This window comes from Acinonyx jubatus, chromosome B1 (genome assembly GCF_027475565.1).
Source record: "Acinonyx jubatus isolate Ajub_Pintada_27869175 chromosome B1, VMU_Ajub_asm_v1.0, whole genome shotgun sequence".
Classification (NCBI taxonomy): Eukaryota; Metazoa; Chordata; class Mammalia; order Carnivora; family Felidae; genus Acinonyx; species Acinonyx jubatus.
The window spans coordinates 52,407,935-52,412,647 of record NC_069382.1 but is presented as its reverse complement, the minus strand read 5'-3'; the positions used below and the strand labels follow the sequence as shown (position 1 = coordinate 52,412,647).

Genomic DNA, 4,713 nt, shown 5'->3' with positions numbered 1-4,713 from the left:
GAATTTGAGAAGAATGCATATTCTGCTGATGTTGGATGAAGTAATCTATAGATGTACATTATATATCCAGTTGATTTATGATGGTGTTGAGTTCAGTTATGTCCTTACTGATTTTCTTCCTGCTGAATCTACCCATTTGTTTTGAGAGAGAGAGAGAGAGAGAGAGAGAGAGAGAGAGAGAGAGAGATACAGAGAAACTCTTCAGCAGGCTCCATACTCAGTATGGAGCCCATGTGGGGCTGGATCCCATGACCCTGGGATCATGACCTGAGCCGAAATCAAGAGCCAGACACTCAACTTACTGAACCATCCAGGTGCCTCAAATCTATCTTGTTCTGATAAAGGTGTGTTGAAGTCTCCAATCCAATACTATTGAATTGAGTGGCAATAATGGAACAATGATAAATAGACCTTCAGTAAAGGTGGTGAGGTATCCTTGCTCAGGCAAACATTCCATTGTTCTATGATTAGGTCTCAGTCTTTTCATGAGTCTGTGCCTCTGGACTGTGATCTTCACAAGTGCCTCCCCATTTTTGTCACTCCTTAGGCTGTGTAGGATAGCTAGAATGGGCTAGAGTTGGATATTTCTCTTCCCTTGGGTCATTTAGACTCTGATAAAACCACAGCAGTTTAGGCTATGCTTAAATAATTTCTCCTACGGCAGACACTATTAAGAACAGAATGCTGTGGTGTATTTCAAAATGGTTCTTTTTTTGGGGCGCCTGGGTGGCGCAGTCGGTTAAGCGTCCGACTTCAGCCAGGTCCGTGAGTTCGAGCCCGCGTCAGGCTCTGGGCTGATGGCTCAGAGCCTGGAGCTTGTTTCCGATTCTGTGTCTCCCTCTCTCTCTGCCCCTCCCCCGTTCATGCTCTGTCTCTCTCTCTGTCCCAAAAATAAACAAACGTTGAAAAAAAAAAAAATTCCCCTGCCTGCTCCGGGCCACACTACACCTTTAAAAAAAAAAAAAAAAAATGGTTCTTTTCCCCTCCCCTACTCTAAGCAGAAAAGGATTTTTCTAATATTCACTGTGATAACCTGGTAGAGCTCCAGGAGATAAAACTCAGAAAAGCATGGGGCCCCATTTCTGATTCTAGGTCCCCTGAAGTTTTTATCTCTCAGACTTACTAACACAGAGCCTTCGGCAGTTCATCATTTACAGTTCAGGATTCCCTTCCTTGTGATGATTTCTGCTCATGGGTTTCTGCTCTAGTAAGCTGTGATTCTTCATATTTGCCTATTGGTTTCTCCAAGTTGGGGGGCATTGGTTTGCTCTGTGACATCCCTTCTGCCTTACAGATCTAAGAAAAGCTATTAATTTTTCAGCTTGTTCAGCTTATTGCTTCTTGTTGAAATGAAGTGGCAACTTCTAAGCTTCTTCCCTGCTGGACCAGAAACGTCGAGCTTCTTATGGTTTCATTTGAAAGGCCTAACATGACCATAGATTTTGGGGTTTTTCACAGCTTTGGGGGTTTCTTGGCCTTTTAAACTACTGCATATTTTCATCTACAGAGAGGATCTCACTTGAGCCTAAACTGTATTCATTTTAATACAGGCATATTTAAGGCATTTAAGAAAACAGCAGGGTCTATGTACACGTATAAGTGAATATGAAGAAAAAAGTGAATAAAAGTAGAGTCAAGTCATATAAATTAAATGATAAATTAGCTTCGTTTCAGTTCCCTAATATACTGAGCTCTCTCTTGCCTAAAGAAAATAAATTTGCTCTGGCCTCTAAATGGAATATTAAATGCTCTGCATGGTTAGCTTTTCTTTTCAGGTTAACTAATCCCCAAAAGGTTTCCCCTGACATATTTAAAGCAGCCACATACCTGTTATTTTCTGTCACATCACCCATTTTTTTTTTACTTCATAGGTAATGATTATTTATGGACATACTTACTCATGTTCTATCTTTCCTTTCCTAAGACAAGGTCCAAGAGGTAAATACCCCTTTGACTTCTCTGTGTCTTAAGACACAAATACAAAACAGTGAAAAACACGGGAAGAAAAACTGTCACCGAGATGTCGTGTTGCGACCAGGGCTGTCCACAGGCAGAGAAAGCTCCGGGGTACCTGGCAGCCAAGGGAAAGCTGAAGTGCCAACCACCAAGCCTTACTTATCTAAACGCAAAGGGTAATTGTCTGAATCCTCCACCTTCTAAATCTATTATGTCCAAAAGGATGTTAGCAAACATCTTGCTTTGCCTATCAAAGCTGCAAAACCCATCAGCATTAAACTCCAGCCTAAACCTGATACTATCACAAGATCGCAGAAGCCAAAGTTGGAGCCACCAAAACTTCTGGGCAAAAGGCTGACTTCGGGCTGTGTTTCTTCTACCTCAAACTGTTAGCCTTCTAGCAATAGTCAACGACAGCATGAAGCTGGATCATCCCCTACTGGAGAACTCTCTAGAAAAACCATGGGATCACTTAATATACAAGAAAAGAAAACTGCAAAGCAGCAGGTAGCAGATGGAGGAAACGCTAAATGTGCAGACCCTGTGGACAACAACCATGTTGAAAATGAAACCTTGGATAGCTTTCTAAAAGAGATTAACAAAAAGAACTGGCCCAAAACCTTGCCATACTCTGAGAGGAAACCAAATTCTAAATTATGGACAATAAGTAGCTAAGCCAAAGACTAGCTCATAGTCAAACCAAGAGCAGTTTGGCTCCTAAACAAGCCTTGGGCAAAAGTTCAGGGAATAGCGCTGTTTTGAAAGACAGAGCTAGTAAACAATTTGTTGGAGAAACACAAATTAGGATCCCACCCGTACAGTCACAACAACTCTCTAGAGGAACAAATCTTGCAAGACCAGGGGAAAAACTCCCAAAGACAGTTTCCTCTCACTATGTTTAGACCCTTAGTAGGACTCGAGCATCAAAGAAACCAGTGGTCGAAGACATAAAGGATATAAAGATTAATAGAGATAAATATGAAAAACCAAATGAAGCTAAGTTATAGTCACACACTATTACTGCGAAGAAAGTAAAACAAACCAAACCCTGGACATGCCCCAGTGTGTTTCTGGGAGGCTATACCTGCAGACATCTAAACATCAAGCAAAATCAGAAATCCACTCAACCTTGTTTTAAACCTCAGACATCACGTGCACTGCAAAAGTCAAAAGCCATAAGCCAAAGTTCTAATTTGACAATTGGCAGTTTCAATTCAGTCATTCCAAGCACCCCTAACATAACAGCAAATGGAACCAGTGGGAATAAATGCAGCAGTGGCTATCAACAAAAAGCACAGACTTTGGACTCCAAGTTGAAAAAGATTCTTCCCCAGAACCATTTTCTCAATAAGACGGCTCCCAAAACTCAAGCTGGTAACAAACCATAAATGGAAGAAGAGTCCCAAATGGGACCCAAATTAATCCAAATATTAAGAAGAAGATCACAGCAGAGGATCAAAGGAAACACCTGGATGAATGGCAGAAATCTAAGGGGAATATCTATAAATGGCCTCCTATGGAAGTTGAAACAAAAAGAAAAATAGAGGAAATGAATATTTCATTCTGGAAGAGTATGGAAAAACATGAAGAAAAGAATGCACCACTTGCACTGTCCAAAAAAAATTTAACTACACTCCAACAGTGTCTGCAGCTCATTGAAGGGGTGTACGTTCTAATGAAATATTTATCATATTGCCTAGTTTTCCTAAGGCTGAAAATTTTCCTAAATTCTGAATCTGCAAAGCAAAGTTGTCGCCAAGTAAAAGCACCTTTGATGTTATTGAGCTGTAAGAAAAGGCCATTCGAAACGGGGCAACACGGATATAAGAGTTGCCAAGAAGTTGTTCTTCATAATTTGTAAGACCCAAACAGAATCACAGGACTTACCTCTGACTCTCTGTTTGCTGAAACAGATAGAACATCAATAGAAGAGCCAGGCGTAAGATGGAATCTGAAAACTCTTGTCTTTCTCTAAAAGAGAGAGAAGAGTTTACAGCAACACCCCAAATAACCAAGACAGAAGAAGATCCTCATCTTGGTATCAAATTACAGATCACCTGGATCCCTAAAATAAGTGGAATGCCAGAAGTTCAAGGCTTGAAGCTCCTCACTGTTGTAAGGCGTTCAGCAAGGAGAGAGCACGATTAAGCACCCTGTGTCCCGCAATCCGGAAATGCTGCAGGAAGACAATTTAGTAGTAAGCTATTAGAAGTGGAAGAAACAGTGTTTTATATTCTGTAAAAATGAGGCTTCGTAACATTATGGTTGAAAATCCTTGAGTCTTAATGTCTTAATGCCTGTTTTAAAAAGGTGTTTCAGAGCCTCCAGGAAACAAGAAATATGTTTGTCCAGGTGACCGGGAAGAAACTGTCTAATGGACAAGCAGATTATAGGCTCTCAGGATTTAGTAATTCACTGGGCTTAGTCAAATTTAACATCCCCATAGGGCTGTGTTTGGTTTATTTGTTTAAGATTATAATTTGCCACAGTTTTATAGCATACATAAATGCTAAACTGTTGAATATTAATTTACCCCGCAAGTATGGTAAAACTTTTCACTCTATTGATCTACTTTACTCTCAACATAGTTCTTTTTTATAGCAGAAGGTTTGTGCCACAGTATGATAGACCTTCCTTCCGGCATCTGCCTTAGCAGAGAAGGTGAGTCCTTCCAGCCTGAAGGAGTTGAGCTTAAAAGCTAGCCTCCCTGGGACACCTGGGGGGCTCAGTCAGTTAAATGTCTGACTTCCTCCTAGG

The 4,713-nt window shown here is 40.8% G+C and overlaps 1 pseudogene; it reads left to right on the top strand.

Moving 5' to 3' along the window:
• The first annotated feature begins 398 nt into the window (after positions 1-398).
• LOC106975788 (cytoskeleton-associated protein 2-like) lies at positions 399-4,374 on the top strand (annotated as a pseudogene).
• Positions 4,375-4,713: the final 339 nt, after the last annotated feature.